This window comes from Orycteropus afer, unplaced genomic scaffold (genome assembly GCF_000298275.1).
Source record: "Orycteropus afer afer isolate SDZICR_OR568_19922 unplaced genomic scaffold, OryAfe1.0 scaffold00174, whole genome shotgun sequence".
Lineage (NCBI taxonomy): Eukaryota > Metazoa > Chordata > Mammalia > Tubulidentata > Orycteropodidae > Orycteropus > Orycteropus afer.
In genome coordinates, this window is record NW_006921761.1 from 1,516,603 (window position 1) to 1,530,715 (window position 14,113).

Genomic DNA, 14,113 nt, shown 5'->3' on the forward strand with positions numbered 1-14,113 from the left:
TTACTGTTCTAATTTCTCCCAAATCCACTGTTGCTATGCAATGTGAAACCAGAAAGGAACATTCTGGCTTTGAATTATGTGAGCAATTCTGTCATCTGGTTCATGTCTAAGAATAATAGACAGCTGGCTGGCATGCATCATTTGGGCAGCAGCCACTGACACTGTTGTGATGATTGCGTGACAGGAGAACTCTTGGTTGCATTAAACTCCTACCTTCTGACTCCAGGTCCTAGGTGCAAGCACTAGCTGTTGAATACCACAGGGAATTATCAGGACGCCAGGAAACAGACTCTAACTTTTCCTTACAACCATCTGTATTAGAAGCCCAAGCCTGTCACGCACTCACAGAGTGACTCTGGTCTGTGCACTGGTCTCTAAGTCTTCCTTTCCTCACCTGTAAAATGTGGAACAAATATGAATATGGTTCATACACGCTGTATTACGGTGTCAAATTATGATCTGTCAGGACCATGTAACCCCAGAAATAAGAACACAGCAATAACATGCAAAAGGTCAAAATCCCTGTATAGGGGGTCCCACAGGCCTTCCTAGGTAACAAATCCTAGTTACTTGTGTGATCTTGGGCAAGGTGCACCACCTTTGTCTTTTTAACTTTCATGGAAGATTTCAAACCTTTGAACAGAAAGACTAGATAGAGTAACTAGCTAAAATAGCACGCTAGTCACCAGTTAAGCAGATTCCAGTACTTTCCTAATATTATTCCATCTGTCTTTCCCCAATGCTTTTTTCCTTGAGGTAGTTTAAAGTGTATTAGGCGAGTTTTTAGGTTGTTTTAAGATCTTTGTGCTTCAGCTTTCCTACCCAGAAAAAAAATGGAGACTAAAATATCCAATTCATGGAATGAAATGGGGATAAAAACGATGTAAGGTAGCGAGAGGTCAGAGGACTCAAAAAATACTGGCCATTATTATTTACGGCAATACCTATGTGCACCACCCCTGCACTGCCCTGTCAGCGTTCCGCGCCTGGAGTGGTTACTAATGCACCGCCTGGAAGACGGGGAGCGCCGCGTCGCCAAGGTTGCGACCGCCCCCTTCAGGCCGCCCTTCTTCAGGCCCGCTCGGTCAGTAGGAGATTTGTCCCTCGTAGCCTCCGGTCGCCGCGCTCACGCATGAGGGGGCGGGAACCGGAAGTGGGATAGAGCCGAGTTCCGGACGCGGGGTGGCTGCCGAGGAGAGCAGGGCGCCACGGCTTGAAACCGTTGAGGCGGCGCTGCGATGTTCCGGATCGAGGGCCTCGCGCCGAAGCTGGACCCGGAGGAAATGAAACGGAAGATGCGCGAGGATGTGATTGCTTCCATAAGGAACTTTCTCATCTACGTGGCCCTGCTTCGAGTCAGTGAGTATTTCCCCGGCCGGGACCGGGAGCCCAGCCCACCCGACACTGGCCCTCCAGGCCGCTGGGGGCCCTGGAGAAGCTGATGTGAACCGTGGGGCGGATGGAGGAGGACAGGCTGTGGGCCTTGGGCGGAGGGCGGCTGGTCGGGGTGGAGCGACGGAAGTGCACGCGGTGGCTGGGCCTGCGTTCGGGAATCATCGTGGGTTGTCCGAGCGTTAGAGCGTTAGGCTCGAAAGAGTCACGAGGTTATAGTTCAGAGCAACTGTGTCATTTTGCAGACAAACTGAGTTCCAGAGTGGCTTGCCCAGCATTCAGGCGGTTGCGTGAATGCTCTTGATTTAGAATCCGGGGTTCTAACCCCATACCCGGTTCCTTGCCATCAGTGCCAACCTTCAAAACCCAAGAGGTTTTGCTTCGTTACTGGTGTACGGCGGGAAGGAATTGTCCCCACCCGCTGCTGAAGAAAGGGGAGGGGATGTGAGTCTACAGAATTAACGAAAATACCTGAGTTTTTACTTCAGTATACAGATGGCACAAAGTTACTTCCGCCACTTCTCTTGGCAGTAGCCCTTTGAGAGAGGCTGGGCCAAAGACTCTCCCCTCCCTTTTGCAAACAACACTGGACTTCGGAAGGAACTTACCCAGGCGTCAGGGTTACAGGCACCCTGAACGTTAAACAATAAGGCAAATTGACGGGTCGAGTCGGAAGTAACTTGCCCCACGTTCCTTTATTCTCATCACTTAGGTGTCGTTTTCATTGTTGGCAGGTTTGGAGAAAGCCAAAACCAAACTCACTGCTGTAGAGTCTGATCCGACTCATAGCGACCCCTCCTTAGGTTTCCGAGGCGGTATCACTATGGAAGTAGATTGCTCAACCTTCCTTCCGAGGAGTGGTTGGTGGGTTTGAACCGCCAGCCTTCTGGTTAGCAATCAGGTGCCTTAGGCACTACACCACCAGAGCTCCCGTCTGGATAGAGAGGTTAAGAATAGTTTAGATGAAGGCCATGCCAAGGTCATCCTTTAGTATAGCACGTGCTAGGCTTTGGCCATGACTCACTTAGGCAAAAAAAAAAAAAAAAAAAAAGAACTCAATGCCATTGAGTGGGTTCCGACTCTTATCCTTACATGAGATAGGGTGGAACCACCCCATAGGGCTTCCAAGGTTATAAATCTTTATGGAAGCCGGCTGCCTCATCTTTCTCCCACGGAGCAGCTGGTGGCTTTCAACTGCTGACCTTGTTTTGGTTGGCAACCTTAACCACTGTGCCACCAGAGATCCTGATTTAGGCCAAGGTCTCCATTAATCAGTGACCCTTTCACTTTCTGGACTATTACAACTTTTCTTTTCAAAGAGGGGGAACCACAGGGACTAGAAGCTCCCAAATCATCCTGCGTCTTCAAGAGCCTCTGCAATCCCAAATGTCCTCTCATTTCCTGGTCTGACCATTTTTTTTGGTTGACCTAGTGGCAAGTAAAATAGCTGCTGCTTCTCAGTGACTTTCATATTCCGTATGACTTGGCATTTTAACAACAACTAAATTTTTTTTAACCAATATTGTTTTTGTCTATCCTCGTTTCTTAAAAAGTATACAATTTAGTGGGTTTTAGTATATTAAAACGTTGTGTAACCAACACCACTATTTGAATGTAGAAATTTCATCACCTCAAAAAGAAACCATCAACAATCACTCACCATCCACCCCCAAACCACCTGACCCTGGCTACCACTAGTCTACTTCCTAAATTCTGTGGATTTGTTTATTCTGGACATTTCGTATAAATGGAATCAGGCTGTGGCCTTTCATGTCTCGCTTCTTTCACCCAGCATAATGTTTTCGAGGTTTATGTTATAGCACGTATCAGTCCCCGAGTTACAGATCAGATCCATTCCTAAGTGTAACCTTAAGTCAAATTGTCAGGCAGAACATACAGTTCTTAACTTAGCTTTACTTTAGTGCAAGAAAAGGCTCAAAGCCTTCTCAGAGATTAGAAGCTGCACATTTAGCAAGTGAAGGTAATTGTGATGAATATGTTTCGAGGACAGATTTACATAACATTAAAGGGCTGCCTGTATACCTTTTCTTTTTTTATGTGACTAACAGTCTGTTGTACGGATATAACACATTTTGTGTAGCCATTCATCAGTTAATGGGCATTACTGGTCCTTTTTGATTTTTCTAATTAAGAATTAGTAGCAAAGACCGAATGCACGGCTGACTTTGTCATCTGTGACAGGTCTCAGTATCTTTAATACACCATGCTATTCATTGAGTGTGCTTATGGATGAGTGTGCTTATGGAGAAAGAAAGGAGCTTGCCCGATGCAGTACCTAAGGCGTTTGACCCACCAGCCGCTCTGGAAGGAAGGTGAGGTGATCAGTTTCCATAAAAATTTACCTACTCAGAAACCCAGTGGGGTTTACTATGAGTTGGAATTGACTTGATGGCAGTAGGGTATTTATTGATTGATTTATTTTGAGAAAGATCGTCCTGTCAGCTTTTTTCGGCCACAGCGCTTTTACACGATATAGCATGACCTCATTTAGTTTCATAAGACACTGTAGTTCCCTAGGCACTTCTGCGTACACCACCTTGGCGGATCCTTGTGATGAGGTAGCGCTGTTCCTGATGGGACCGGAGCCCGAGAGTGACATTCAGCTGCTCAGTAGCAGCGCCAGACTAGTCCAGTGCTTCGGGCTCTCTGGCTTCGTGGTGTTTTTCTCAGGGCTTCCAACTGGTTTGGTCACAGCCAATGGAGCAAAATTGGAAATTTAGGTGAAGTCAGATGGTAACCACAACAGGACAAATTGCAGGTTGAAGCCCTAGAATTACTAAGAAGAGGCGTAGCAAGGTTTCAGGGGCCTGATGTGGGAGAATGGGTTACTGTCAGGACTGGCGAGCAGCACACATGCAGAGCAGGGCAGTGGGCCGCCACCTTTCAGCAGCTCCCCATTGTTGCCATCTGTGCGGGTCAAGAGACCTGACTGCTGTGCAGTGCGCACACTGCCCTGATTTTCTAGGAGGGACGTTAAGTTTCCAGCAGGGCATCAACCTGTAATTTTCACCATGTGGTTATCCTTCCTGTATACCTTCTCTTTACCAATCAGGTCCGTTTGGGTTTTGGCTTGTTGACCGTGATGGACCCAGGAAGAGCTGGTTCAGAGCCCTGGTTTTTCCCCCACACTCTGTTTTCTTTAAATGAGTTTTTAAAGGTGAAAATGCCCATTTATTTGCTGTACAGTTTTGTTTCTTTAATCATTAAAATCACCAAAACAGGTAAAAGTTTGTCATTAGAAGAGGACTGGATTTACTGTAGATGGCCTTGAGGAAAGCTGCATGGAGAAAAGATTTTACATAGTGTAAGGCTGACCTTTACAGTGGTCATAGGGGGACGATGGGGAGTGGACTGCCTTGGAAGACAGTAAGTCTCCTTGGCTGAGTTGTGTATGTAGAGGCTTGACCGTTATTCAGCGCCCCTCTGAAAACAATTGTGAACCGGACCTGTAGGGTTTCCTCCTGATCCTAGAATTGTCTAAAGTAACTTATGACTAAGAGAACTGAAAACTAATTTGGGGTTGCTTGGTTTTCCTTTTAGCTCCTTTTATCTTAAAGAAGCTGGATGGCTTATGAAGATTGGGCATCTCCTGTGAATGCATGATGTGATGAGCCTGGCTCCAGTTCCTGCTCCCTTCTGCAAATGATTCGACCCGGGAAGACACAAGAGACTCTGATTAAATGGACCTAAAAATTCTTGTTAAGGACAAGTTTGCTCTGGTGACTGACCCTCATAGCTAAAATAGGAAACTATTTGGGAAGCATGACAGGCTTTCTTGTGGTCATATTGTGCCCTTAGGCTTATGCTATTCAGCCTCCAAGAATGTTGGTATAGTTGTGAATGTCACAAATTTTCTTTTCTAGCAAATATTAAGTAGAAGAGAATTGTCTGAAACAGTACTGTCTTGGCCATCATTTCTGTTACCTTTTTATTTGTATACAGAATGTTGTGAACAGTCCTTTACAGTTAATTCTGTTTTGTGGAAGTCAGCACATAACGACAAAGACATTTGAGCAAAGCACCATGAGTCTATATTTTTAATAAATGAATCTATTGAGAAAAATGAGGTTTTTATTTTTATAATCTTAATTTTTATTGCAAACCAATCACTGGTGAGACTATTTTAGTGTTGTGATTGTTACAAGCTGCATTATATTGGGCTCCTTTTGTTTGGCACCCGAATAATCGCTAATCCTGCTAAAGAGATAGGCCAGGCAATCTGAAAGACAGTGTTACTCCTTGATGCTGATTGTATGTAATACCAGGAAAGGAAAACAGTACTGTATTTTTAAGTTGGTAATTCTCCAAGTTTAGAGAGGGGGACAGTGCTCAACATTCTCCCCATGACATCTGCATTATTGGGATTTATCTCCATGCCTCTGTGTTGTTACTGGCTGCCACGGAGTCAGCCCCCAGTCAGAGTGGCCCCACGCACAGCAGAATGAAGTGCTGCCCACTCCTGCCGTGACCGGTTGTGGACCGTCGGCTCCTGCCGTGACCAGTGGCGGAGCGTCCGCCCCGGCTGTCATCAGGTGCAGATCTGAGGGTTGGGGTCCATGAGGCTTTGCTCTGGCTGATGTGTGCAAGTCCTTCCCCCCAGACTCTCAGTCTGGAAGCTCTGCTGAAAGCACAGCAATGCACAAGCCTCCACAGACAGACAGCTGCTAGCCGTGCTTCAGGTGAATTGGCTGGGAACCGAACCTCGGTCTCGCGTGGAAGGTGCGGATTCTGACACTGAACCACAGCTCCCCCGTGCCTCTAAATAGCCTAATGGTGGTATTACTTCATTTTTCTGTTGTAGATTTCTCTACCGGGGTTTAGTTTGAGATTCAGCCAGGGATTGTATGGATCCAAGTGGAAAGTTCAGAGTTGCCCATTTAACATCAGATACAATGTGGATAGTGGATTTAAAAGGGAGTTCAAGGGGATGGATGAGCGAACCAGTATTGATACAGATACATTGAAGGAAAAAGAAAGAAAACTCCCTGATTTCTGGCTTAAAGCAGCTGGGTTGATGTTGCCATTGACTGAATTATGGAACATGTTTCAGGGAAAAGGTGGGTTCGGTTTTAGATTTGCTATGTTAAAAGTTATCTGTGAGATGGAGACATTGAGTGGGAGTTTGGATATAAGTGTGGGATTTTTCCTAGATACGGAAAGGAAATGGGAAGGAGTACTCCAAATGTGTATTCATTTCCTACTGCTGCTGGGAAAAATTACTACACCATGATGGCTTAAAACAAAAATTTTTTTATCTTTGATTACTGGAGGTCAGAAGACCAAAGCGGTTCTTCTGGGACATGCACTGTGATCTACCGATTCTACAACCGTGTACCTCAGAGATCTTGCACAACTGCACGTTTGTACGAGGATATTCATAATGACATTTCCAGCAAATAGATACATATTTCATTTTACTTCAATCCACAATCAATGCCCATGGAAGCAGCAGTTAAGAAATCAGATGACGTATTGTATTGGGTAAATCTGCTGCAAAAGATGTCTTCAAAGTGTTTAAAAGCAAAGCTATCGCTGACCCAAGCCATGGTCTTTGCACTCACCTCATGTGTGCAAAAGCTGGACAATGAATAAAGACTGAAGAATCGATGCCTTTGGATTATGGTGTTGGTGAAGAATACTGAATATACCATGGACTGTGCCCCACCAGGTCCTACAATCTATTCACTCAACCACTGACTATGCTTCACCTGTCTCATGCCTCAGCTCTGATTGCATTAGCCATCATTGTAACCATTCTTATACACACCCTCAACTTACCCTCTCACTCACTTCATGGTACCTTCTCTGGCAAAACCCAACCCTGATGAAATCTGCCTTGCCTACCTTGTGCATCAGAAAGTGGTTGGAGCAAAGCTCGGAAGAGCACGACTCTCAGGCCACCTGGACACGTTGCTCTCTCCTCCAGCACCACCACGTTTCCTTAGGTCATTCTGTACCACATCCGCCTTTCACACCTCTCACCTCAAACCTCCAGCATCTGGGCCACCTTCAAGCTCAGCTGATCTCGTTACTTCAGGAGACCTGAAGCAACCTGAAGAGAGCTTCCATACACTTCCCAAATGACACCTACCTGCTCACCAACATCTGGGCCCTCCTTCCTGTCAGCAGCCATCTGTGCTTCTGTCTAAACCAATCCCACCACATGTGTGCTTCCTACTGAATCTTCACATCAATTAAAATGTATTATTTTCACAACTTGTTTTTGTTGGTCTCAAGCATATGAAACATTCAAAAGATACTCTTTACTGATTACAAATAAAAGTGAAATTATAAGCCTATTAGATGTAAAAGAATTATTCTTAATAAATTATTAGCTCCTTAAGGCTATCTTTAATAGGTTTACAATCTCAAAAGAGGCAGACATTTACAAATTAAGGCATTTAACTGCTAACCAGAAGGCTGGTGGTTCAAACCCACCAGCCACTCCTCGGAAGGAAGACTGGGCAATCTACTTCTGTAGAGATGCTGCCTCAGAAACCCAAGGAGGGGTTGCTATGAGTTGGATTCGACTCAATGGCAGTGAGTTTGGGTGTGTATATATATATGTGTGTGTGTGTGTGTGTGTGTATATATATATATATATATACACACACATACACGTGTATCAATTTCTATGAGAGTAAAATACAGGTTGCTGTGAGAACACAAAATAGAGGAACCCTGACTTACTGGGGAGGAAACAAAGAGTCCCTTAGGGATTGATAGATAAAAAGATTTTGGATGAAGAGGAATTGGTCAGATTGGGGCATTTGAATAGACATTGAGGCAGGAAGTTAGTAAAGTGAGCTTGAGGAAGAAAGGCCATATGACTGCAGTGTGAAGAGCAAGAAAACCTCTTTTCCTTCAATAAACTTGTTGGTTATTGTATTTTCATAGTCTAGTGGTGTAGTGCCTAAGGCATCTGACTGCTAACCAGAAGGCTGGCAGTTCAAACCCACAAGCCACTCCTTGGAAGGAAGCTTGGGCAATAGCATAGAGCTACCACCTCAGAAACAAGGAGGGGTAGCTGTGAGTCAGATAGACTTGATGGCAGTGAGTTTGGGTTTTTTTTTTTTTTGATTTGCGGAGAGGAGTCAGGGTGATGCAAATGTCAAGTTCTCAATTACCAGCCCCAAACTTGGTGGTTTCAACACCCCCCCACACACACAGGTGCTTTGGGAGACAGCCCTGGTGACCTGCTTCCGAAAGGGCACAGCCTTTGGAACAGTTCTACTCAGCACAGATAGGTGGCAGTGAGTCAGAACCCACTATGCAATTATTTTGTTTCAGTATTGAACCAGGAGCTGAGTGACACAGCGGTTAAGGCATTTGGCTGCTAATCAAAAGTTTGGTGTTTTGAACTTAGCAGCCAGTCTGCAGGAGAAAGATGAGGCAGTCTGCTTCTGACAGCCTTGGGAACCCAATGGGTCAGTTCTACTCTGCCCAGTTGTTGTTATGTGCCGTCGAGTCGGACCCGACTCATAGCGACCCCTCCTTGGGTTTCCGAGGCAGTATCTCTACAGAAGTAGATGGCCCCATCTTCCTTCTGAGGAGTGGCTGGTGGGTTTGAATCGCCAACCTTCTGGTTAGCAGTCAAGTGCCTTAGGCACTACGCTACCAGAGCTCCTTATTCTGCCCTGCAGGGTCGGAATGAGTCTGAATCTGCTCAATGGCAGTTGAGTTTGGTGTTAAGAAGTGATCCCATTCTGACATCTGCTGGGCCGTGTATGTACTGCAATTCCGCTACACAAGAAAAACTTAAGTAACCTATTGTTTTGAAGGCAAAAATAATAAATTAGAAATAAAGCACAAGATTTCCCTCCTTCTCTATATTGTGGACATTACAAAGGAGACCCTGAATGGTTGGTATTTATATACCTGCCGTTCAGTCTGTATTCTAGATAGGAACGCGTGTTGGCATTGGCCTATTTCTTGTACATTTCAAGCTGATGGAAACTTGAATGTGTAAAAGTTGGCTTGTTTCTTTCCTTCATAAATAAAACCCAGTTGGCTTATGTCTAGCAAGCGTTCTACCAAGGCTGAACATCTGCTTTTAAGCATGCCTAATAATTTCCATCTTTGTCACATTAGAAATGTTAAGTGCCGTCCAGTCGGACCCGACTCATAGTGACCTCTCCTTGGGTTTCCGAGGCAGTATCACTACAAAAGTAGATTGCCCCACCTTCCTTCTGAGGAGTGGCTGGTGGGTTTGAACCGCCAGCCTTCTGGGTAGCAGTCAAATGCCTTAGGCACTATGCTAGCAGAGCTCCTAAAGACATACCCAGGAAATGAAAATCCTGTTACTAATGACTATTTCTAATCTAACAGGAGCTCTGGCAGCTGATACTAAAGTACAAACTTGGTGAACAATAGGTGGTTTAGAGTCATTGACATGCAATGTAAAAACTGTGGCTTGAAGTGGAGAATACTTGTATGGAAAAAGCTTTAGCAGTGTAGTTCAAAGTCCTGGTTCCAGCTTCGGCTCTGTTATTTATCATGTGACTATATGAGTCAGATGTCTTAGTTGAAAACACTATATCCCAATTCTGGCAGGTTTAGGGGTAAAAAGTAATTTATTAAAAGGATATGCAGTTCAACATCAGCAGGAGGCCTAGAGAATAAGGATTGGACCCTAGGTACTTGGGCATCACTCTTGTCATTGGTCACTCCACAGGTGCGATGAGGATGCCATCTCTGCTGAGCATTAGATAGATAGTGCCACTATGCCAAGGTCACAGGCCCAGAACCCTGGACCCTACCACTATCACGGCAGCCAGTGTTTCTGGGAGAACTTGACCATGCTCCCTTGCCATAAAATATTCTATGTCACCACTTTGTGCCTCTGGCTCCAATGTAAGGTCTGGGGAATGTTTAACTTGCAGAGCCAGGGTCACATGGAGAAGCTAAGAAAATAGCTAGAATTTCAGCTTCTACTTCCCAATAAAGAACATGTTGTGGTTAGGTGCCGTCGAGTTTCTTCTCACTCATAGCAACGCAGTGTACAAGAGGAAACACTGCCTGGTCCTGTGTTATCCTTATAATCAATGCTTTGTTTGAGCCTATTGTTGCAGCCACTGTGTCAACCCATCTAATTGAGGGTCTTCTTCATTTTCATTGATGCTCTACTTTACCGAGCATGAGTCCTTCTCCAGGGACTGGTGCCTCTTGATAATATGTCCAAAGTAGGTGAGAGTCTCACATCTTCACTTGTAAGGAGCATCTGGCTGTACTTCTTCCAAGACACAATTGTTCATTCTTCTAGCAGTCTGTGGTACATTCAATATTCTTCACCAACACCATAATGGGAGCTCTGATGGCATGTTGTTGTTAGGTGCCGTCAAGTCATTTCCAACTCATAGCGACCCCATGCACAGCAGAACTAAACACTGCCCAATCCTGTGCCAGCTTCACGATCCCTGCTATACTTGAGCCCCATAGCAGCCACTGTGTCAATCCATCTTGTTGAAGGCCTCCCCCTCTTTTGTCGACCCTCCACCCTACCAAGCATGACATCCTTCTCCAAGGAATGGTCCCTTCTGACAACATGACCAAAATACGTGAGACAAAGTCTGGCCATTCTCGCTTCCAAGGAGCATTTCAGGTGCACTTCCTCCAGGACAGATCTGTTAGCTCTTTTAGCAGTCCATGGTACTTTCTGGTCGCATAGTTAGTATCTAAGGCATCTGACTGCTAACCAGAAGGCTGGCGATTCAAACCCACAAGCCACTCCTTGGAAGGAAGATTGGGGAATCTATTTCCATAGTGATACCGCCTCGGAAGCCTAGAGTGGTCGCTATGAGTTGGATCCGACTCGACAGCAGTGAGTTTGTTTCTTTTGTTTTTAACACCATAATTCAAAGGCATCAATTCTTCCTCAGTCTCTCTTATTCATTGTTCAGCTTTACCTGCATAAGAGGGAATTGAAAATGTGGCTTGGGTCAGGTGCACCTTAGTCCTCAAAGTGACACCTTTAACACTTAAAGAAGTCCTTTGCAACAAATTTGCCCAATGCAAAATAAGTCATTTGATCTGGACTGCTGCTTCCATAGGAATTGATTATGGATCCAAGTAAATGAAATCCTTGACAACTTCAATCTTTTCTGTTTATCATGATGTTACTTATTAGTCCAGTTATGAGGATTTTTGCTTTATTTACAGAAAGCCATAGTCTTTGATCCTTTAAGTGCTTCAAGTCCTCCTTGGTTTCCTCAAAGAAGGCTCTGCCATCTGAATGTGGCAAATTGTTAATGAGTCTTCCTCCAGTTCTGATGCCGCGTTCTTCATATAGTCCAGCTTCTCAGATTATTTGCTCAGCATACAGATTGAGCAAGTATAGTAAAAGGATACAACCCTGATGCACACGCTTCCTGATTTTAAGCCATTCAGTGTTCCCTTGTTCTATTCAAGCGACAGCCTCTTGGTCTATATACAGGTTCTTTATGAGCACAATTTTTCTGGGATTCCCATTCTTCAAAATGTTGTCCATAATTTGTTATGATCCACGCAGTTGAATGCGTTTATGTAGTCAATAAAACACAGGTAAACATCTTTCTGGTTGTCTTAGTTCTCTAGTGCTGTTATAACAGAAATGCTATAAGCAGATGGCTTTAATAAACAAATTTATTCCCTTACAGTTTAGGAAGCTAGAAGTCCCTGTTGAGAGTGCCAGCCCTAGGGGAAGACTGTCGCTCTGTGTGTCTCTTGTTCCTAAGATCTCAGTGCACAGACCCTGGGTCCAAAGGACATGCTCTGCTCCTGGCTCTTCTTCTTGGTGGTAGTAGATGCCCCTTCTCTCTCCTTTTATCTCTTGTAAGATAAAAGGTGTTGCAGGTCACACCCCAGGGAAGTTCTCTTCACATTCCATCAGGTCAGTGATGAGACTAAGGGTGTTGCAACCCACCATTGATCTCAATCCTTAACCTTAATGCTTGCAGCTTTGCTAGAACATTGCTGAAGCACCCCAATTAGTATTTAGTCAATTCCTGGAGTCTTGTTTTTTGCCAATGCCTTCAATGCAGCTTGGACTTCTTCCTTCCTGTGCTGAGTTAAACAGGGTGTTCCACAGATTTTAGGTACCAGATTTACGCACAGGCTGAGTCTGCTAGGGCCCTGAACAGACTCGTTTCCGTTCAATGAGAGAACACTCTACAAAAGCTGGGTGCTAGAGACATAGAGGAGAGTCATACACAACCTGAAAAGGGAGACCATGTTTGGCATTTCTCAAGCTAAAAGAAATGAAGGAAAAACTCAAGCCTGGAGTTGCAATACTGAAGGATTTTATGGGCAAAATACTGAATGACACAGAGAGCATCAAAAGAAGATAGAAGGAATAAACAGAGTCACTGTACCAAAAAGGAACAGCTGACGTTCAACTGTTTCAGGAGGTAGCATATGATGAAGAACCGATGATGCTTAAGGAAGAAGCCCAGTGGATGCTACCCTCGTAGCTTGTCTATGCCAATAAATTTGGAGCACAGCTACCTGGCCAACCGACTGGAAGAGATCGATATTTGGGCCCATCCCAAAGAAAGGTGATCCATCAGTCTTTGGACATTATTAATCCATATCATTAATATCACATACAAGTAAAATTTTGCTGACAATAATTCAAAAACAGTTGCAGCTGTACATTGACAGGGAACTGCCAAAAATTCAAGCCAGATTCAGAAGAAGACAGGGCATGAGGGATGTCACTGATACCAGATGGATCTTGGCTGAAAGAAGAGACAGCAGAAAAAGATGTTTGCCTATGCTTCACTGACTAGGTACAGGCATTCAATTGTGTGGACTGTAACAAATTACAGACAACATTGCAAAGAATGGGGATTCCAGAACACTTCACTGTGCTCATGTAGAACCTATACATATACCTGCCAAGAGGCAGTCGTTCAAACAGGAAGTACGCCATGGCAAGAAAGCTGTATGTACCCTTTCACCATACTCTTTAAAGTGTTAAAAAGCAAAGATGTCACTTTGAGGACTAAGTGAGCCTGACCCATGCCATGGTATTTTCAAACACCTCATTATGCATGTGAAAGCTGGACAATAAATAAGGAAAACCAAAGAAGAACTGATGGCTTTGCATTGTGCTGTTGGTGAAGAATACTGACCGTACCATCCACTGCCAGAAGAACGAACAAATCTGTCTTGGAAGAGGTACAACCAGAATGCTTCTTAGAAGCGAAGATGGAGACTTTGTGTCATGTACCTTGGATATGTTATAAGGAGACCAGTTTCCAGAGGACATCACATTTGGTAAAGTCAGCGAAAAAGAAGACCCTCAACAAGATGGAATGACACAGTGGCTGCAACGATGGGCTCAAACACAGCAACAACAGTGAGAATGGAGCAGGAGGCCCCAGTGTTCCGTTCTACTGTTACCTGTGCTAGTCACAGACAGTCGTTAGGAGTGGAACCGACTCCACAGCACCTAACAATCAAGAGTAGCAGCTGCTTCTTTCCTCCAGGGTACTCACCATCATTTTAAATACACTTTTATTTCTACGATCATTGGATTAATGTCTGCCTTCTCCACTAGAGAATTAACTTCAGAGGACAAGAGCGAAATCAACCTTGTTCACGTCTGTGTCCATAACAATAAGAGCAACAACAGCTGACACTTAGGTAGCATGTACTGTGTGCAGGCGCGATGCTAAGCGCTATACATACAATAATTTAAATATCTCCTAGTACATTATCT